The sequence below is a fragment of the Schistocerca cancellata genome, chromosome 3 (genome assembly GCF_023864275.1).
Source record: "Schistocerca cancellata isolate TAMUIC-IGC-003103 chromosome 3, iqSchCanc2.1, whole genome shotgun sequence".
Classification (NCBI taxonomy): Eukaryota; Metazoa; Arthropoda; class Insecta; order Orthoptera; family Acrididae; genus Schistocerca; species Schistocerca cancellata.
Genome location: NC_064628.1, coordinates 770,308,825 through 770,332,134, shown reverse-complemented (window position 1 = coordinate 770,332,134; position 23,310 = coordinate 770,308,825).

Below are 23,310 nucleotides of genomic sequence, written 5' to 3'. Positions count from 1 at the left end.
TAGAGTTACATTGCTGTCGCTCCCTTTTCCCCCTCTTCCCCTCGTGTCGCTCCCATAGAAATCATGAGGAAACATAGAGCATGTGGAGATGGACTGAAACGGTCGTGGTTTCTCGCTCCATAACCGGTTGTAATGAGAGAAAAGCATAACATGTGGTACCAACCTAAGTGCCATTTTCCATGCGATTCACAGCGGCTTGTTGAGGAAATATATAGACGAGTTCACTGGATGTCAGAAACAGTTTGGGAAACACTCTCTTTCCCTTGCACTTCTGAGAAAAATTTTACTCGACATACAGCAGACAATTACACATGCAGATACAAGTGTTTGTCACTATAACACTCTCTCTAATGCTCCACACATAGTCGTGCTGACTACATCATCCTAAACTCTCTAACCTCTCCCTACTGCTGCTGAGGCTCCTACGCGAACTTACTGCTTCGCCATTTCCTACCAAGAATTCGTCTTTCCTATACATCTCTCTTCGCGTACTCCGTGGCACCTTCCCCAATACCAAAAATTAAATTGAATCTTATTTAATATTTTATATTTTTTTCACGGCCTACTTTTCACTTTTATTAAATGTTGTGAGACTGTCGCTCCTGCCTCAATTCTCTATTTACAGTTAATAGCAATAGAGCCGATCTGTTGAAGTAATTTTCGTTCTCCCGCTTCTGTTGTGCCTCTTGCTTTGACCGTCTCCACCAAATTTTGTCGCTGAATCAACATTCTTCTATTGGTGTGCCTTCCAATTTATTGCTGCCAACAAAGACTACTTATAAAACGACATTTGCTTGCTTAAGAAAGCATCAGTCCATTATAATTGTGTGATAGTGTAAATGTTTGTTTGCCAATCATATCTGCTAATCGATATTCCACTCCTGCGAACGTCACTGATACTGTTTCGTTGACATCCATGTGAATGTTATGTTTTTGCTCAAGCAAATGAAATTCGCGACGTAGCCATGAAGTAAATCGAGACAGACATGTGACATGCAGTATGAAGGAATACAGTTTGTGAACGCGGTCTCTCCGTTGAAAGTAGCGCTCCATATATGGATCAGAGTCGATGAGTGTAAGTGCAATGCTCGTTATAAAACAGATCATTCGACATATAAACGAGCTAGTTCAATGCTTGCTCATTTACGTGACGGTTAAGTATTTCCACTGTGTATAACAATAACGGCATCACAGTGAGAACAACAAGCTTTGATTTACACGAGGTTATATTTATTAATAGTCGATAATCTAACCAAGGAAAACTTGTATGGCACTGCAAAGGATCTCGGAATCAAAGTGAAATCTGAGATTAGCAGATGTCTCTTTGCTATAATGGCTAACAGAAATTTCAAAAAGTTAACACAGATTCGCTAAAACTCAGTTAATCTACAAATGTCGGTAACATTGTTGGGAGGTACCAAAAGTGTGTAAGGCCTTATTGAGAAAGTGCAACAAGATCGGCCGGGCAGCTTGTAAAATCAGAGTTAGCGATATAATAACATGACACAAACTATAACCAAACCAAGCAACACAAGCGGTGTGGTAAAGTAAGCAAGCAGCGGGCTGCACAGAATAGGGATCGCACTACCACGGATGCGACACTTACACTTCCTCGAAATCAGCAAACCAGGCACGCATCAGCACCAAATGACGGCTGCAAGACATGTGACCGTCGCGACGGGCGGCCACTGGATGACCACGGAAAGTAGACCTTTCTTCCACAGCTCTCTACTTAGAGAAAAGGAAAACCTCTATTCGGAGTGGATGACTCAATTCTGTTGCCGATGCGATGGACAAGACTATCTCTTACAGTCAGTTCCACAAGAAAGTGTACCCCATAATGTTAAATGTAACGTCCGCAGCCCGATCTCTGGTAGTGGTCTCGAATCTGTAGGCAATGCGATTTTGGGCAGTGTGAGAGCTGAATGTTTTCTTTTGTCGGTTGCAGTTTTGCCTATATGCACTTATTTACAGCCAATTTAAACACTGAAAAAAATGTGCAATATTTATCAAAAATGCCTTGTGAGGTCCATTAAGAAACTATTTAGTTCGAACGAGGCAAACTGAGTGCTTCAAGAGGATAATGATCCGAAACATCGCAGCCGTCTCTGTACAGCGTGGAAAGAAGACAATGGGTGTCCACGATGGTTTGGCCTGCATTGTCTTCTGATCGAAATCCGATCGGAATTTTTGGTCGTATATTAAGATGAAGCGTAAAGGAAAGCCCGTATATACTTTGAAGCAGCTGTTATATAAAATCTGGACGATACGGATATCGTTACCGGGAGAATATTCAGAAAATCTCATGAAAAGCAGTCCAAAAAAATGCCAAGCTGCAGTCGATAATGGCGGTGATTGGGTTAACTATTAGGTAATGGTGTAGTTAGTAATAACATAGCCGGCCGCTGTGGCCGAGTGGTTCCAGCCGCTTCCGTCCGGAACCGCGCTGCTGCTGCGGTTGAAGGTTCGAATCCTGCCTCGGGCACGGATGTGTGTCATGTCCTTAGGTTAGTTAGGTTTAAGTGGTTCTAGGTCTAGGTGACTGATGACATCAGATGTTATGTTTCTTAGAGCTTAGAGCTATCTGAACCATTTTGAGCAATAACATGTACCGGGTGATCAAAAAGTCAGAATAAATTTAAAAAATGAATAAATCACGGAATAATGTACATAGAGAGGTACAAATTGACACACATGCTTGGAATGACAGGGGGTTTTATTAGAACCAAAAAAATACAGAAGTTCAAGGAAGTCCGACAGATGGCGCTTCACGTGATCAGAATAGCAATAATTAGCATAACAAAGTAAGACAAAGCAAACATGATGCTCAATATGTCCACCATCATTCCTCAACATTATCTGTAGTCGAGAAATAATGTTGTGAAGAGCACTGTAAAGCATGTCCGGAGTTTTGGTGAGGCGTTGGCGTCGGATGTTGTCTTTCAGCATCCCTAGAGATGTCGGTCGATCACGATACACTTGCGACTTCCGGTAACCCCAAAACAATAATCTCACGGACTGAGGTCTGGTGACCTGGGAGGCCAAGCATGACGACAGTGGCGCCTGAGCACACGATCATCACCAAACGACGCGCGCAAGAGACCTTTCACGCGTCTACCAATACTTTGCTGTTGTTTTTTTTTTGTTCTAGTGAAACCCCATGTCATTCCAGGCATGTGTGTCAATTTTTACCTCTCTATCTACATTATTCCGTGGTTTATTAAGTTTTCAAATTTATACTGATTTTTTGTTCATCCGGTATTTTCATGTAAATATATATACGGGGTTATTACAAATGATTGAAGCGATTTCACAGCTCTACAATAACTTTATTATTTGAGATAGATTCACAATGCTTTGCACACACATACAAAAACTCAAAAAGTTTTTTAGGCATTCACAAATGTTCGATATGTGCCCCTTTAGTGATTCGGCAGACATCAAGCCGATAATCAAGTTCCTCCTACACTCGGCGCAGCATGTTCGAAAGCATCGTTGATGCGAGCTCGCAGTTCTGGCACGTTTCTTGGTAGAGGTGGTTTAAACACTGAATCTTTCACATAACCCCACAGAAAGAAATCGCATGGGGCTAAGTCGGGTGAGCGTGGAGGCCATGGCATGAATTGCTGATCATGATCTCCACCACGACCGATCCATCGGTTTTCCAATCTCCTGTTTAAGAAATGCCGAACATCATGATGGAAGCGCGGTGGAGCACCATCCTGTTGAAAGATGAAGTCGGCGCTGTCGGTCTCCAGTTGTGGCATGGGCCAATTTTCAGCGGGCTACGCGTGAAACTTGCCCGCACGCGTTCAACCGTTTCTTCGCTCACTGCAGGCCGACCCGTTCATTTCCCCTTACAGAGGCATCCAGAAGCTTTAAACTGCGCATACCATCGCCGAATGGAGTTAGCAGTTGGTGGATCTTTGTTGAACTTCGTCCTGAAGTGTCGTTGCACTGTTATGACTGACTGATGTGAGTGCATTTCAAGCACGACATACGCTTTCTCGGCTCCTGTCTCCATTTTGTCTCACTGCGCTCTCGAGCACTCTGACGGTAGAAAACTGAAACTTTATGAGTTTTTCTACGTATCTGTAGTGTGTCGTGACCATATGTCAATGAATGGAGCTACAGTGAATTTATGAAATCGCTTCAATCATTTGTAATAACCCTGTATATATAGTGCCTTTTATTTCATACAGATAACGGCATACTTTTTCTTGTGGAAATGACTGTATTTCATGTAAAATGAAGGAGCACTGCAGTAACGTCCCACTGTGGTCGTACCCGCCATTCGCATACAAAATGTACCATAAAAAAAATGATGTTGGAATTAGGATGGAACAGAGTCCCATCCATTGGCTTCTTCACTGTAAGCTCGGTGGCAGGGCAACTCATATCTATTGGGTACACAAAATTTTGTAGAGAAAACAACTAAGCGTCCCACGCGATTTTCTGTTTTATACCTTTCTGACGCCCTGTAATTTCAACTGCTTTTAATAGTGTATCCGGCTCCACAGATAATCGTGCTGGAGCAGTAAGTAGTTCATGTCTCGCGCTCCGTACATTACCGAAGTGGAGGATTATGACCGTTGCAGCGAGTGGGACTCCACGAGCCGCTATGAAAGCTCTGACGCACAGTCGGGATGGAAGGTTTCCACAATGTCTCCCATGACAGCACGAGGGAAAGTTTCACATTGTCTTTGAAGTAACGTATTTAGTGCCAGGATACGCAAGTTTGTTGACAAGGCCGTTTCGTACTGCACGCACGCGTGTGTAGTTTCGGGAGCTGCGAGCGGTGACAGCATTATTCTGCCGGCGGCGTCGGCGGCGGCTTCCGTAGAGTTTGCGACGACGTTGCCTGTAGGCCTGTAGGCCGAGCGAGCGAGCGAGCGAGCGCGCTTACACAAGGGCTTATCATTCCGCAGCCGGCTGCCGGCTTTGACGTTGATGGGGCTGGCGGGGGCGGCACGCCGACGTAATGCCTTTATCTTATAGCTAACAGATGCTACGTAAACAGATTAACGCCGGAATTGTCGCGCCAACTTCTGCAGCAGGCGGGCGCGCGTCGTAGCGACGACGTCGGCGCCTACGGCGTTGAATCGTTGAATGCTGGGTTTGGGGAGAGGGAGGACTAGGTATGTGGCGCAGTTTATAAGCCCGCCTGCCCCATGCGGGAAAGCGGCTCGGTAAGTCCTCTGGCACAGCAGGAGCACGGGACGAGACAGGAGTGCAGCTCTCGTCTCGCTTTGATCCCGCGCCGGCGGCCACCGCAGGTAAGTGCCCGGGAGCACGTACGCCGCGCCACCTCGTTAATAATGTACTGCGTGGCTAAGAGAGCTACGGCGGCCACAAGCGATTTGTTCCGCTCCTTGGTTCGCGTCCGTCAATCTCCGCAGTGAACAATAGCTCGCGAGGGAGACTGACTCGGAGGAACAGCAAGCCTCAGTGGCATTACTTGGAGTACAGGATTCACTTCTCACAAAATACGAGAGGCGTCCAATGACTTATGCAACACATTTTTTTTTTTCTGAAAGCAGGTTGGTTTTATTCAGGATTCCAATGCATTACTCATTCTTTTGGCTACGAAATCCCATTTTTCAAAACTTTCTCCGTTCAAGGCAACGCCACCTTATTCTGAGGGCCTGTGTGCCCGCATGGTAACACTCTACTGGTTGGCCTTCTTTGAGCCAACGTCATATTGGATGACTAACCTCTCCATCATTCACGTACAGCTTCCCACCTAGTAAATCCCTCATTGGGCCAAAGAGATGAAAATCGGAAGGTACGAGATGCCGCGGGCTGTGGGGCGGATGAGGAGGAACAGTGCAATGAAGTTTTGTGAGATCCAGTCGGGAACGTAGATCTGTGTGAGGCCTTGCATTGTCATGGAGAAGGAGAAATGCGTGTGTCGTTTTTTGGCGACGTAGACGCTGAAGTCGTTTCCTCTGTTTCCTGAGGCTATCGCTCCAGAGGTGATCGTTGCACCATGAGGGACGACATCAAACGCGATAATCCCTTTAGCGTCCCTGAAGGCCGTCGCCATAACTCTATCAGGTGACGGACCGGCTTTGAAAATTTTCTTCAGACATCAGGTGGTGCGACTCCACTCCATAGATTACCGTTTCATTTCCGGTGCGAAATGATAAACCCATGCTTCAGCTGGCCGCTGTGGCCGTGCGGTTCTAGGCGCTTCAGTCCGGAACCGCGAGACTGCTACGGTCGCAGGTTCGAATCCTGCCTCGGGCATGGGTGTGTGTGGTGTCCTTAGATTAGTTATGTTTAAGTAGTTCTAAGTTCTAGGGGACTGATGACCTCAGATGCTAAGTCCCATAGTGCTCAGAGCCATTTGAGCCAACCCATGCTTCAAATGTTCAAATGTGTGTGAAATCTTATGGTACTTAACCGCCTAGTTCATCAGTCCCTAAGCTTACACATTACTTGACCTAGGACAAACACACACACACACCGATGCCCGAGGGAGGACTCGGAGCTCTGGCGGGACCAGCCGCACAGAAACCCATGCTTCATCGGCTGTGACGATGTTCCACCATTAGCCTCGTAACGTGCAAGCAGTTTCCCACAGATGGTCTTTCTCTGTTCTTTATAGTGTTCTGTTAGGCGACGAGGAACCCATCAGGCACATACGTTTATACGTTTGGTATGCCAACTGGTGGACGAGTTTATCAGCACTACCAACAGAGACGTCCAGCTGTGCAGCGAGATGTTTGATTGTGATTCGTCGAGCAGGTCGAATGAGAGTGTCCGCACGTTCCAACATAGCAGGAGTCACAGCTGTGCGCGGACGGCCAGCGCACTAGAGTTCGGACAGGTGTTCGCGACCTTCTTGCGATGATAGCAGACACCTCGACCAATGACTCAGTGAGCTTTTGTAGAAATTCTGCAGGCGTCTATGAACCTCTGCCATGCTCTGGTATTCCGCCAAAAGAGCCAGAGTGGCAGCTATCTGGTTCGAAAGCGCCTCTATTACAGAGGTCATTTTGAAGGCTACGTATAGCACCGCCAACTATAGGAACGTCATGAAACTATAGGTTCTGAAACGGAGCTGTTGCACGATGTTTCACAACAAATTTCGCATTTTTTAACTGAAATTGGCCTAGAAAAAATTGTGTTGGATTACTTATTGAACCCCCCTCGTAGAATGTGGCTCACTGTTCTTCGCCTCCACGATGCAGATCAGAGCAGGTCTCACTATTTCATATTCAGTTACCTCCGAATTCTCCTGGGGCCACTGTTCTTGCTCTGCTCAAGTCCAAGATATGTTCAATAGCTTTCTACCGTTTTTCTCTGCTATCTTCGTGGAGGCTACTTTCTTGTACCTCCAGATATAACAGTAACACAAACTGGAAGTACTATGCGAAGTTAAGAAGCAACAAAACTTGCTTGTTCTCACTTTCTACATAGAAAACTTCAACAAGAACGTAAATACAATATAATATGGTGAAGCCACTTATAGGGATGGCATGTGATTCTTCACCGTCAAGTGATGGCAGTAAAATGTTGTTATCACTCACGAGGGAAGTGCATGATCTCTAAACCTCAGAACCGCACGAAAATATCCTTAAAATATAAATCGCCCATCCCAAAACAGTGATATGAGTCATTTTCCTGCAAAACTGCACGTCTTGCTGCGAGAGACATTTGAATAATCACCTATTCTACGTGAAAGAGGAACTTTGGTAACGCGAAGAAACAAAATTTCGATATAAAACTGCCAAAAACTCACGTATTTTACTGTCTTGACTTATTGCTGTATTTACCTCTCCTTAAAATACTTGTTGGGTGTGAATAACAAACATTTTCTGTTGAACTGATAGTTTTACATAGTTGTTCAGTCATTAAAGGAGAGAAGTCGGGTTTGAGAGAAATGGTAAAAAGTGGAAGAGAAGAATACCCACATTCAGCTGCTTTTCCACGTACGACATCACTCTGCATTTAGGCAGTGCAGTGCAATATCAACTATCGCATATACATGTTCAAGTGATGATACTGGTATGCCAATTCAACAATCTGCTTCTTGCCAAGCATATTGTAATGCAGGCTTGTTGTTCTGTGCAGAAAGTTGATTGTATATAGCAAAAATTAAATCTGTTTATGAAGTGACGATCATGTAACTTGTGTTTCTTCACGCCGTAGTCTTACAAAGCCAATAATCCTTCTTAAAAAGAGCTTATATTCCATAAAGAAATAGACATCAATTGGTCGGCAATATTTTGTTGCCTTCGATGTATTTTCTAACCTATAACATCGACATTTTGTTTCTTCGCATTTACCATAGTTTCTTTCTTGGAGCTTGACTAAGTGATTATTGAGCGTCAGTCGTAACAAGACAAACAACTTCCCATACGAATGGCCCATATCACTGATTTTGTGACTAGCAGTTTACATTGTAAGCAGCCCCCAGGGGCTCAGCATTCATTTGCTGGGTACGGGCTTGGCGACCCCGGGGTTCCTGAGCTGGGGACTGGTAAGCGCCACCAGTCCCCCGTCACCGTAAGCTCTGAGCATACTTCAGCGACCACCGTGCGGCGCGGCGGTGGAACGTTGTGTGTCTCAGGGAATGGGGATCTTGGCTTGACCGCCCGGATCGCGAGGATGGAATAAACCTCTATAAAAAAAACCTCAATCTCAAGGTGTGCTGCGCGCTGATGAGATGCATGGCTGTTGAGGTGGAACAGTCGATAGCGGGCAACCTCTGGGGAACCGGCCGCACCTCAGTTGTATAAGGCTTACCTAGGCACGCGTGGCTCTGTCTAGGTGGACTTCTAGTTCCCTAGCTGCTCGTGGGACCGAGATGGATCCTTCGAAATCCTCTTTTCTTCCTCCCAGCGGAAAGGGTAGGCCGCTGGAAGGTTCTAACACCCAGTCTCTTAAGAGGGCCCGTGCAGTCAGTCCCCCTGACTCCGGCGCTTCTTTGAACAGTCCAGTATTAGGTAACAGAATGCATTCTGGTAATCCGAATGTGTTTCTCATTGTGAAACGGAAGGAGGGTAGTTTCGAGAAGGTTTCGCCCTTCTATATACAAAAGGGATTGGAGGGAATCTGTGGCTCCTTAAAATCGGTGAAGCGCTTACGTAATGGGACCTTGCTAGTGGAAACTTCCACTTCCCAGCAAGCAACTAACCTCCAATCTGCTAAAAGCCTTGGAGAGTATGCCATAGACACTGAACTGCACAGCACCTTGAACTACAGCAAAGGTGTTGTGACATGCCGGGATCTAGTTGACATTCCCAAGGAATAACTGCAACGTGAGTGGGCTCCAGAAGGTATTGTTGATGTCCAACACATAATGAAGAGGGTTGATGGCACTCTTGTCAAATCCGACTCCTTTATTCTGACCTTCAGTAGCACAAAGCTTCCTGAACATGTTAAAGCTGGCTTCCTTCGCCTTAGTGTGAGGCCTTATTTCCCGACCCCAATGCGCTGTTTCAAATGCCAGCGTTTTGGTCATACCACCTTAGGCTGTAAAGGCGAAGCGACTTGTGGAAACTGTGGTCAGGCTGCTCATGAAGGAGTTGGTTGCTCGTCTCCGGCTAAATGTATTAATTGCTCTGGGAACCACCCTGTTTGGAGTAGGGACTGCCGAATATTTTTAGAGGAACGCAAGGTCCAGGAAATAAAAACAACCAAGCGTATCCCCTATGGTGAGGCCAAGAAGATCTATAAGTCGATGCAACCTCCCACATTTGCTACATCTTTTGCATCCCTGGTTCAGAAGCCTACTCCAAAAGTCGATGCCTCAACGCAGACTGAGGTGGTGAGTGTTGGCACTAACACCTGCAGCTGTCAGTGCACTTGCAACGCAGCCAGTGTTTCAGAGCCAGTAGCCCCTACTCGAACGGCAGACAAAGGTACAGTGGCGAACTTGGGCCAGGCCCTGGCGCCTCCAACAGCTGAGGCTGTTCCCAAGCCCAGTGCGCCAATTACCACACCCACATCGGCTCCCCCAAAATCCACCAAACCACAGAAAGCTATTGTACAGCAGCAACAGCGCGTCAAATCCCGTGGTAAACCATCTGACCATGCGGATGTTGTTTTAGGTGAGGCTTCATCTGACTCTTCCCCAGAGTTGATGGAGTACGATGTATGTGTGGGGCAATCATCTCGTCCCACGCCTGCCCCTCCACCTGCTGCGGTCTCCCCGCCCCGTCGGAGAGACAGGATGAAGGTGCTACCCCCAACATAGATGGCTTCCATACTCCAGTGGAACTTGCAAGGGTTCAGGACGCATGTGGAGGAACTTCGTCTACTCTCTCAGGGTAGACCACTGTGTCTCTGTCTCCAGGAGACGTATTTCCATCCATCATACTCCCCTGAGATACGAGGCTACACACTCCACAAAAAGGACGACCTGCGTGGAGAGAGAGCTAGAGGAGGCGTAGGTATTTTCGTCAGGACGGACTACCACTCCTCGCCTCTCTCACTTACGACGACTTTACAGGCCGTCGCTGTGTCCGTGCACGTGCGTCATCCATTGACTGTATGTTCACTTTACTTGCCCCCAAATGATGCTCTTGATGAAGCGGCCCTCACTGACCTTCTTACCCAGCTCCCCCAGCCATTTATTATGTGTGGTGATTTTAATGCCTACAATGTGCTTTGGGGCTCTGCAATTACCTGCCCCAGGGGTAGAGCAATTGAGAGGCTTCTCCTGTCATCCTGTGCCTACTTGCTTAATGGAGGACAGAGTACTCATTTCTCCACAGCGACTGGGTCGTTCTCTGCCATTGATCTCTCGCTTTGCTCTCCAGCTCTTGCCGCCAGTGCTCACTGGGAAGTGGTCGCTGACTTGCACGGCAGTGATCATTTCCCAATCTGGATTCACCTGCCAGATGGCGTGGGCCCCGAAAGGAGACCACCACGATGGGTGCTCAGTGGAGCTGACTGGACGCTTTATAGCCAATTGGCCCAATTCGAACACTGTGTGAATGTTGAGGTGTGGGTGGATCACATCACCAAAATGGTCCACCACGCCGCTGCAGCATCCATTCCACAGTCCACAGGCCACCGGAAGAGGCCACCTGTGCCTTGGTGGAGTGCCGAATGCCGCTCTGCAATCAGGACGAGGCGTGCAGCTCTGCGTCGGTTTAAGTGTCGGCCGACTGCTGAGAATCTTGCAGCCTTTCGGGTGGCGAGGGCAAGATGTCGCCGCGTTATTCGTGAGAGCAAGAAGAGGTCATGGCAACAGTTCCTGAACACCATTAATCGTTCCACCAAAAGTTCCATTGTGTGGGACACCATCAGGAGAATTTCTGGCAGAGGAGGGAGGTGTCCCATAGCTGCTGTAATGAATAATGGCACTCTCCATACGGATCCGCGAGACATTGCCCAGACTATGGCAGCGTATTTCGCCACAGTTACTGCAACAACCAGTCAGGATCCAGGTTTCCAGCGCCATAGAGCCGTTGCTGAGAGATGTAGTCTGGACTTCCATTCCACCTCTCATGAAGTTTACAACTGCAAATTTTCTATGTGGGAGCTGGATTCTGCGTTGTCTGGAGCTCGTGACACATCCCCTGGCCACGACAGGATCCATTACAGTATGCTATGGCACCTCACATTGCGCAACAAAGAAATCCTCCTCGCACTTTTTAATGCCATTTGGGCGTCGGGTCACTTTCCTGACGCGTGGCGTGAGGCAGTTTTAATCCCTTTTTTAAAATCTGGGAAAGACCGCACAAGCCCAAGTAGCTACCGTAGTATTGCCCTCACTAGTTGCATAGGGAAGACCTTGGAGCGGATGGTCAACCGCCGCCTTGTCTGGATGTTAGAATCCCGGCAACTCCTTAGTCGCTTTCAGTGTGGGTTCAGGAGGTTTCGTTCCACCTTCGAAAACCTTGCCCTCCTGGAGGCGGCTATACAACAGGCTTTCCTACGCCGTCACCACCTTCTAGGTGTATTTTTCGACATCGAGAAGGCCTACGATACTACTTGGAGGCGTCTCATCCTGGAGCAGCTTCACGAATGGGGTTTTCGTGGATGTCTTCCTCTTTTTATTCAGTCTTTCCTCTCGCCACGATATTTTAGATACCGGATTGGTGACGTCCTGTCTGATCGCTTTGAGCAGGAGAACGGTGTCCCTCAGGGTAGCGTTTTAAGTGTGACTCTCTTTGCCATCGCTATTAATAGCATTACGTCCATAGTGAAAAGTCCTGTCCAGTGTTCTTTGTTTGTGGACGATTTCTCTTTGTTTTGCTCTTCTTCAAGCCTTGCAACGACAACTCGTCAGTTGCAGCTTACGATTAGGCGTTTGGAGGGCGCAGAAGAGTGGTTTTAAGTTTTTCCACCGAGAAGTCTGTATGTGTTCTTTTTAACCGTTCTCGTTCGATTTTAACCTTTCCTGAGTTGAGGATGAGGGACACTATACTTACTTTTAAAGACACGGTGAGATTTCTGGGGCTCATTTTTGACTCGAAGCTCACATGGTTACCTCATCTTAAAGACCTGAAGCGGCGGTCACTTAAGGCTGTAAGTATTTTAAAATGTCTTAGCCACAGTACATGGGGAGCTGACAGGACTTGTCTGCTCCAGTTTTACAGGGCGTTTGTGCGATCTCGGCTCGATTATGGGTGCACGGTGTATGGGTCTGCGAGGCCTTCTTACTTAAAGTTGTTGGATGTTGTGCACCATGAAGGGTTTCGGTTGGCCACTGGGGCATTCCGAACTAGCCCCATACCAAGCCTCTGTGCAGAGGCTGGTGAACCGCCACTTCATATGCGGCGACGGCTACTTACAGTGCGCCAGGCGTATAAAACTTTGTCCACACCATACACCCCTGCATACCATACCGTTGCTCAGCCTCCTCTGACACGATTGTTTCATAACCGGCAACGTGCGACGCAGCCCTATGGGATTCGCGCACAGGATTGCCTCGGTGCGATGTCTATGGCTGGTCTTCGTGTTTTACGTCGCGGTTGGAGCAGATCTCCACCTTGGCTCCTCCGGAGACCCAAACTTATTTTAGATTTGACTAATTTTAAGAAAGCTGGCACACCAAATTTTACGTTCCAATCTCTGTTTTTTAACATTTTAGATGTGCATCATGGTTTCACTGTCGTTTATACTGATGGCTCCAAACAGGAGACTTTCCTTGGCTGTTCTGTGGTGTTCCCTGATCGTGTTACCCGGATTCGTCTCCCTGCTGAATATACCGTTTTCGCAGCGGAGCTCCACGCGATCCTGACGGCACTGGAGCAGATGCATCGTGTTCGGGGCGATCGATTTCTTCTCTGCTCCGATTCTCTTAGTGCCTTACAGTCACTGCAGAACCTGTACCCGACTGACGAGATGGTCCAGCTGATACATGACCAACTGTACTTGCTCCAACGTCGGGGTAAAGAGGTATCCTTCTGCTGGGTGCCTGGTCATGTCGGCATATGGGGCAATGAACAGGCTGATCGGGCTGCCAAGGAGGCCTGCAGAGAGCAGGATGTGGTCCAGTGTCCTATCCCCTTGCAGTCAGTCATCGCTGCACTCCACAGGAAGTGCATGGAGTTGTGGGAGGACGAATGGCTGGCGGTGACGGCCAATAAACTGCGGTCGGTAAAGTCAACCACTCGGCCGTGGCGTTCCTCCTGCCGGCTGCACAGGCGGGAAGAGGTGGCCCTCACACGTCTTCGGATCGGGCACTGTCCTCTGACACATAGCTATTTATTACGGCGGGAGGATCCTCCGTTTTGTGATGCTTGTGGTGTGCACATCTCTGTCCGGCACATTTTAACAGACTGCATTTTATACCGTGATGCAAGGGCAGAAGCACAAGTTGATGGGGATCTGCCCTATGTTTTAGCTAACGATGAGACGTGTGTGTCTAGGGTTTTTAAGTTTTGTGATGCGTCTGGACTCTGGCCTAAACTTTTAGGCTGGAGGCGTTAGTGTATTGCAGAGTGGCTGACTCCTCCCTTTTTTCCTTGCGGTCAGCCAGACACCTCCATCTGCTACATTGTTTCAGCACCCTCTACCTTTTTCTTCCCGTGTTGTCCATGTTTTACTGTTGACGCCCTGCTTCATCCCACGCTTCGGTGTGGGTGAGCACAAGTTTTTCAATGATTGTTCCCCGTGTTTTCTGTTCCGTTATATGTAAATGTTCTGAGTTTTTTCTTGACACCCGTCTCACTATGATACTGAACGGGCGCTGAAGACCTTGCTGTCGTGCGCCCACACAACCCTTCTACTACTACTACTACTACTACTACTACTACATTGTAAGCAAATTTTCGTGTTTTGGAGAATAGCTACTATCACAGCAGAGTGTTCAGGAAAGTTATAGGAATACACAAACATGACAACAGCTTCAACAAGGAAGAAGTAAGCCTCAAGGTGAACGGATCCTGGATTCTGTGCTGCAGTGAACGGCCATTGCAGGTACTGTAGCAAAGGAAGAACCGGAGTGGAATGAGAAGCCCTTGCATGTTGGCGCGCCAGGTACATACAGTCTGCGGCCGTGAGCTCGACTCCAGTCCACCACCAGAAATCACGGGTGAAGATTTGACGTTGCCAAACACTTGTGCAGGCGGAAAAATCAACAAACAAACGTCGGCCGAAAAACCCGAGACAGATACCAGCAGGCAGTTTGTCCATTATTATTATTATTATTATTATTATTATTAACTGCATTCCCATTCGTCTTACTGAGATGATTTCGTATAACCGACAGGCACAGGCGTATCACTTGACTGTCACGATCCACGACAGTCTTCCCCAATTCTACGAGAACACGCTGAAAAGCAATACCATCGAATTTTGTATGTGGAAACACTTAAAATGGCTTTTTAAGTAAAGTAAACCTTATTAACAGTCTACATCTTTATTCTTCACATCTGCATGCTTATTTCTCAATATATTCATCCTGGTGATGAATACATTTCTTCCAACGAGACACAAGTTTGGCTCAGATGGTTCAAATGCCTCTGAGCACTATGGGACTTAACTTCTAAGGTCATCAGTCTCATAGAACGTAGAACTACTGAAACCTAACTAACCTAAGGACATCACACACATGCATACCCGACCCAGGATTCGAACTTGCGACCGTAGCGGTCGCACGGTTCCAGACTGTAGCGCCTAGAACCGCTGGTCCATCTCGGCCAGCTAGACACGTTTTTTGATGCCATCGCTATGCAATGTTTGGCTTTGTTGACGGAGCCATAATCTCACTTCTGCTTGCACCCACATATCGCTACCAAAGTAAAATCCAAGAAGTAGTTCATTAGGTTCAGGAAGTAGATAAAAATGTGATGGGGTCAAATCGGGACTGTGTGAAAATGTTCAGTGATAGAGAATCCAAGGCGTCGGATTGTTGCAGCAGATGTCTCAGCGCTCGCGTGTGGTCGGGTATTGTCATGGTGAAAGAAAGGGTGCTCTATGTGTGGCTGAACCCTTCTCATTCGGCAGTCGATTACAGCACGCTGGTCCCCAGGCAAACATATAGTTACGTTACACAGCGCCATGGTATGCACTACAATTCAGAGCCCTCTGGCAACAGAGAGCTCCAAATATGCAGACACGAAGAATAAGGATGTAGAATGTTAGTAACATTTGTATTATTTGTAAAGCTTGAAGAGTTTCCACATAAATAATTTGTAGGCATTACTTTCCCACACGAGGAATACACTGTCCTTAGAATTTTAAAGCGACCAGTGCGATCTTTTAATGGAATGAGAAATGTTTTGACTGGTGACATTAAGAACACTTCCATGCTAATGTAATTGTATATGGTATATGAAAACACCAGCCACTGTCACGCTAGTCACTCACGCTGTTGACGTTGTAAGAGTGTCACGGGAGAAAGAAAAACATAAAAGAGCCAACCGGATTCACATTATCCGTGACCGACTCTGAATATATCATAACTGGAGGCTGTGTTCATCGTAAGGTTTCTAGTGCGTAACACTGTGTGGGCATGCTGAAGCAAAGAGGTTCGTTCAACTTGTTATTACTGTAGACTTGCTTCCGCTGCAGGGTTGGCGCGCCTGTTACCAGCCAGCCGTGATATTAACATGGTTCCCGCGGCAGCTGTACTGGAAAACGGTGCTCTCAACCTCGCAACGCTCTGTTCCCGGGCCAGCGCTAAAATTTTTAGACTGGAACACAGAGCACAAGTAATACGGAACACAACACGGGAAAAGAAACCAGCGACATTCAGTCCGCAAAATGTCAGCAGCAGGTGAGATGTGATTTTCACATCATGGAGCCGAAGGATGAGGAGATGGTACCGAACACTGAGCAGTAATAACCCACGCTAGAGTGTTCCTCCATCAGATATATTTCAACATATGAGAGCAATACAAGCTTCTTTGATTGAAGCATTTCCTTTCGAAAAACTTAAAAATATGTTACCCAAATCATTTGCCAGTGATTCTGTTGGAATTCCTTTCAATTGTCTTGCAATGTCCGGGGGTTGCGTTTCTGTAACGTAAGGTACACGGAAATTGGTCAAGGTGCGCCGCAAAGACGTAGTTCCAGAGTTAAGCTCCTAGATTACGGCCTTTGGTCTACAATATACTTATGAATTATTCAATAACTTTAGAGTGGATACCAATTTGTCTGATTTTTTTTTCCACAGTAAATAGGGAAGAAGTAGTTGACGAATGACTGAAAGCTTTTTGTAAGGAGTGTTCCCACTCACTGAAATATACAGTGTCAAACCTTCTGGGTCAAATTGAAAGAGGTGATAGATTTGGGTCAAATTGAAAGAGATGACAGTGGGTCCACAACCGGCTATGTTGAGACAGGGAACTAGTGATGAAAAATGCTCAGTTATTGTGTTGCGGACATACACAGTGTACACCGCACAACAACACTGCAGCTCGTTTTAATTGTTCAAATCGACGACCGCCAGTTTCAACGCATGTATTGCAACGACATGTGCAGTTCTGCCACACTCTTGCAAAGATCCCTGGTTTCAGCTCAACACTGGAACAGACAGCGGTTGATAAATATCTTACACCCGTGACCACCTGACAGACATACTACACACAACTAATTAGATAATATACCGAGCGAGGTGGCGAAGTGGTTAGCACACTAGACTAGCATTCGGTAGGGCGACGGTTCAATCCCACGTCCGGCCATCCTGATTTAGGTTTTCCGTGATTTCCCTAAATCGCTGCTGGCCGGTGTGGCCGAGCGGTTCTAGGCGCTTCAGTTTGGAACCGCGCGACCGCAAGGGTCGAAGGTTCGAATTCTGTCTCGGACATGGATGTGTGTGATGTCTTTAGGTTAGTCAGGTTTAAGTAGTTCTAAGTTCTAGGGGATTGATGATCTCAGCTGTTAAGTCCCATAGTGCTCAGAGCCTTTTGAACCAACCCTAAATCGCTCCAGGCAAATGCTGGGATGGTTCCTTTGAAAGGGCACGGCCGACTTCCTTCCCCGCCTTCCCTAGGCCGATAAGACCGCTAACCTCGCTGACTGGTCTCCTCCCCCACAACAACCAAACCAATTAGATAATAGTGCGTGTGTCTCGTGACGATTAAATTCATTGCACCGTTGCATCAACCTACGTAACGCTCACGCTTACCGGTGGTGCCAGCTGTCCATTGCAGGTTGTGATGTGTCAGTAGTGTGGTGTTTTACTGAGTAGAGTGCATGACGCGTGGTCAAAGATGGAACGCTACTCGTCACGTGATTTGGAAGACCAGCATTTAATGTGGTTTGCGACAGGATTTAGTGGCCTTTAAGTAACATGAATGTAAAGAGAACGCTTTCCCAACAGCCGTCATCCTCACAGGAAAAAGTTTACTTCCGTGGATACCAACTTACGAGAAACAGGTCGTTCATGCCGCAGAGATCCGACCAAGTCTCCCGCCAAAGGTATGCCCAATAATGTTCATGTCTGGGGTTTTGGCGGCCAGCGAAAGTGATTAAACTCAGAAGAGTGTTCCTGAAGCCACTCTGTACCAATTCTGGACGTGTAGGGTGTCGAATTGTCCTGCTGGAATTGACCAAGACTGTCGGAATGCACAATGGATATGAATGGATGCAGGTGATCAGACACGATGCTTACGTACGTGTCACCTGTCTACACGTGTCAGGGGTCCCATATCACTCCAACTGCACATGTCCCACACCATTACAGAGTCTCCACCAGCTTCATCAGTCCCCTGTTCACATGTAGGGTTCATGGATTCATGAGGTTGTATCTACACCCGTCCACGTCCACCCGCTCGATACAATTAGAAACGAGGCTCGTCCGACCAGCAAAATATTTCCATTCATCAACAATCGAATGTCGGTGTTGACGGGCCCAGGCGAGGCATGAAGCTTTGTGTTGTGCAGTCATCAAGGGTACACGAGTGGGCCTTTATCTCACAAAGCCCATATCGATGATGTTTCGTTGAATGGTTCACACGCTGACAGGTGTTGTCGGCCCAGCACTGAAATCTGCAGCAATTTGCGGAAGGGCTGCACTTCCATCAAGTTAAACGATTCTCTTCAGTCGTCGTGGGTCCCGGTGTTGTAGGCTTTTTTCTCCGGCCGCAGTGATGTCGGTGATTTGATGTTTTACCGGATTCCTGATATTCACGGTACACTCGTGAAATGGCCCTGAGGGAAAATCCCCCCCTCATCACTACCTTGGAAATACTGTGTCTCATCGCTCGTACGGCGACTGTAACCCCACGTCCAAACTCACTTAAATCTTGATAACCTGCCATTGTAACTGATCTAATAACTGCGCCAGACACTTGTCTTATATATGCGTTTCCGACCGCAGCGCTGTATTCTGCCAGTTTACATATCTCAGTATATGAATACGTATGCCTATAACAATTTCTTCGGCGCTTCATGGTCATGCAAACAGCTGCACTTCATTGCTGATACTGTAACTTCTATACGTATTCCCTCTAGGCGAAATAAACAGAATCTGCCTTAACTTATTTTGAAGATTAGCTTTGGTTAGTATCTAATAAGAATTCATCTGAAAATGCAACTATTTATTTTCGCTTTGCTTATTAACCTTTTGTAGTTTTCAGAGAAGCTTCGTGTTTGGCGAATTATGAGCAAAACCTACAAAATACTCTTGTCATATTGCAATTTTCTTTCTTTGTCAGAACATCGCGCAGTTCACGCAGTCTCACCTAATTAACATCCTGTGGAGATGCAACTGCGAGAGACTTCTGAAACAGTGGTTCACAAAGTTTATTAAGAAAAGAAAGTTAGTATATTATGAGAAAGCACATCTTCAATAGGTCTTCACGTATATTGTTCCAATACCCATAGCATTTCTAGTTTCATCAGCTATGGATCGCCCTTAATAATTCAATTCTTTCAGCGAAAACGTCTGTAGTTAGTGAAATAGCACGGTAAATAATAATAACCATACGGCAAAATACTCTCCACTTTGCGTGCTATCATTTTCCAAAACCTCATTTCGATATTTCAAACCGTTTATCAAATATGAGGAATGTTGTGGATATGTCACTCTGGCTTTATCAATGGCACAGCGCGATCACAAATGAGTGTGCTACGGTCAATTATCTCGAGTTAGGTGACAGACAGAGACCTCCGTCCAAGCCTAAAGAAAAATTCCATATGTTAGCTACATTTCATAGACACCAATCTATCATGTAATATGCATCAAACACAAAACCATAGCGACCTCTATTTTCCATTGAAAACTTTTAAGAATTTCGCAAAATGCCTTATTTCCATGTAAATATCACAACTACTATGAGCATTAAAGGAATAATGGGCACATCATCATTAAGCTGACATATAAAGCTACAATTTTTTTACCAAACAGTTTCTGTAAAATCGTTTGAGAAAGATTGCAAGGCGTGCGCCTCGCTTCTGTCATCGCCGACCGGTCTGAAGGTGGCAGACACTATCGGCCTCCCCTTCCAAACAAACGAATGAACTCGCGCAGCGCTTTGGACGAAAACTGGTCAGTGTGCATCGGCCACCGTATGCTGCGTGGACTCTATATGCAGTATGAGAGACCTCTCCAACTGCTGGATCTGCGAGGATACAAGTTTCAATGGCAGTATATTGCACTGTTTCATGCGCGAACGGATCGGATTAAAAAGTTTTGGATGTGTCAGATTCCATAGTGGTTTGCTAGTCAAAGCTGATAAGCCATAAATACAGCTTTCCTGTTTTCTGTTAAAGCTGACTTCGAGGAATAAAACGAAACAGCACATAGTTGTGTATCGAAATTTTTGTTGAAAATTACACTACTGGCCATTAAAATTGCTACACCAAGAGAAAATGCAGATGATAAACGGGTATTCATTGGACAAATATACTAGAACTGACATGTGATTGGGTGCATAGATCCAGAGAAATCAGTACCCAGAACAACCACCTCTGGCCGTAGTAACGGCCTTGATTCGCCTGAGCATTGTGTCAGAGCTTGGATGGCGTGTACAGGTACAGCTGCCCATGCAGCGTCAACACGATACCACAGTTCATCAGGAGTAGTGACTGGCGTATTGTGACGAGCCAATTGCTCGGCCACCATTGACCAGACGTTTTCAATTGGTGAGAGATCTGCAGAATGTGCTGGCCAGGGCAGCAGTCGAACATTTTCTGTACCCAGAATGGCCCGTACAGGACCTGCAACATGCGGTCGTGCATTATCCTGCTGAAATGAAGGGTTTCGCAGGGATCGAATGAAGGGTAGAACCAGATCGTAACACATCTGAAATGTAACGTCCACTGTTCAAAGTGCCGTAAATGCGAGCAAGAGGTGACCGAGACGTGTAACCAATGGCACTCCATACTATCACGCCGGGTGATACGCCAGTACCCGGCCGGAGTGGCCGTGCGGTTCTAGGCTCTACAGTCTGGAACCGAGCGACCGCTACGCTCGCAGGTTCGAATCCTGCCTCGGGCATGGATGTGTGTGATGTCCTTAGGTTAGTTAGGTTTAATTAGTTCCGAGTTCTAGGCGACTGGTCACCTCAGAAGCTAAGTCGCATAGTGCTCGGAGCCATTTTCATACGCCATTATGACAATGACGAATACACGCCATGATGCCGTAAACAGAACCTGGATTTATCCGAAAAAATGACGTTTTGCCATTCGTGCACCCAGTTTCGTCGTTGAATACACCATCGCAGGCGCTCCTGTCTGTGATGCACCGTCAAGGGTAACCGGAGCCATGGCCTCCGAGCTGATAGCCCATGCTGCTGCAAACGTCGACGAACTGTTCGTGCAGATGGTTGTTGTGTTGCAAACGTCCCCATCTGTTGACTGAGGGATCGAGACGTGGCTGCACGATCCGTTACAGCCATGCGGATAAGATGCTTGTCATCTCGACTGCTAGAGATACGACGCCATTGGGATCCAGCACGGTGTTCCGTATTACCCTCCTGAACCCACCGATTCCATATTCTGCTAACAGTCATCGGATCTCGACCAACGCGAGTAGCAATGTCGCGATACGATAAACCGCAATCGCGGTAGGCTACAATCCGCCCCTTATGAAAGTCGGAAACGTGATGGTACGCATTTCTCCTCCTTACACGAGGCATCACAACAACGTTTTACCAGACGACGCCGGTCAACTGCTGTTTGTGTATGAGAAATCGATTGAAAACTTTCCTCATGTCAGCATGTTGTAGGTGTCACCACCGGCGCCAATTTCGCGTCCGTAGCACGTCACCTTTGTGGTGTAGCAATTTTAATGGCCAGTAGTGTATATATAAGAAGAAAGAATATACATATAACACAAACAATTAGTCCAGTGGTTTAAATGTCCTGATACCATAATTAAAAGTGAATGTGAAAAAGAAAACTAAACTGCACATTTTGGCAACACAACACTGCACAGCATTTTCGCACTGAGTTTTAACAGAAACCGGTATACTGTTGCGTAAAGCAACATAGACTTAGTCCATCTGCCTGAATTTTTATTAGAGTATTCCCATAAAAATGTTACGAACAACATTTTGTATTACATCTTACATAATTCGTGTGAAAACTGAAGTAAATCCGTAAAGAACTTTCAAGGTTTTTGCTAGCATCATTTTCCATTTATACAGGGTGTTCGAGAAACACCGTTACAAACTTCTAGCACATGTCTGGAAATGTACCATTTTCTTTGTACGATTGTTCATTTCAGATGTTAATGTCATACCTAAGGGCCCGGGTTCGATTCCCGACTTGGTCGGAGATTTTCTCCATTCCCATGGGACTAGGTGTGTGTTGTCCGTATCGTCATCATTTCATCCCCATGACACGCAAGTCGTCGAATTGGCGTCAACTCGAAGGACTTGCACCAGGCGAACGTTCTACCCACCGTAAGGCCCTCGCCACACATATTTATATTTTAGTTCAGATGTTTAACTCCTCCATTTTTGCTTCAGGAACTGAATTAAGCGTGATGCAATATAATTATTAGTTAACATTTCGAAATGAAACATGACGAAACATCCATTTATTATTTAAGCACATTTGTTTGTATTAACACTCAAACGTTACGTATTTGCACGATTCCAAAACAAAAAAGAGCCCAGAATACTGTACGTACTGAACAGTACTGATGCTTACAACAGCGGCTCGAAGTGGCTACCACTAATATTGTCACAAACATTGTACCTACGAAGCATGTGCCGGCCGGAGTGGCCGAGCGGTTCCAGGCGCTACAGTCTGGACCCGCGCCACCGCTACCTTCTCAGGTTCGAATCCTGCGTCGGGCATGGATATGTGTGATGTCCTTAGGTTAGTTAGGTATAAGTAGTTGTAAGTTCTAGGGGACTGGTGACCTCAGATTACTGCTCAGAGCCATTTGAACCAAGCATGTTCTGGTACACACTCTCCATCCCACATGGTGTCTCTTCATTTTCTAGGGCAGCGGCCATAACACGTGCCAGCATATCTTCCTCTGTCTGTACAGGTGTCTCGTAGTAACACATTAAGTGGCGGTGGCTGTCTGACGTAGTACACGTCATCCTGTCTACCGTATTGCAGAACAGGACAAGTAACTCTTGAGACTTTTTTCTTTCGCTTAGTAAATATGGACGCTTAAACATGTGAACTGAAACAGTCCTAGAATGGTAACGATAGTTTTCTGACATTGGTTCGTGTTCAATATATTATGTACTCACTCGCCTCTACACGTCCTCTAAGTCCGTAATGAGAATTTCCGAACATCTGGTGTATTATACATGTACTCACATAAGATATACATTAACATACGTAGGCTGCGTCTGCTCGAGCATTTTTTTAATATTGTGTGAAAATTTGAACTGAGTTGGACAAGAACTTTTCGAGATTTTTGCTAACGCCGTTCGCACTTTATATATTATGTGTATATTTATATACTGTAATATTAAAATTATGTATTAC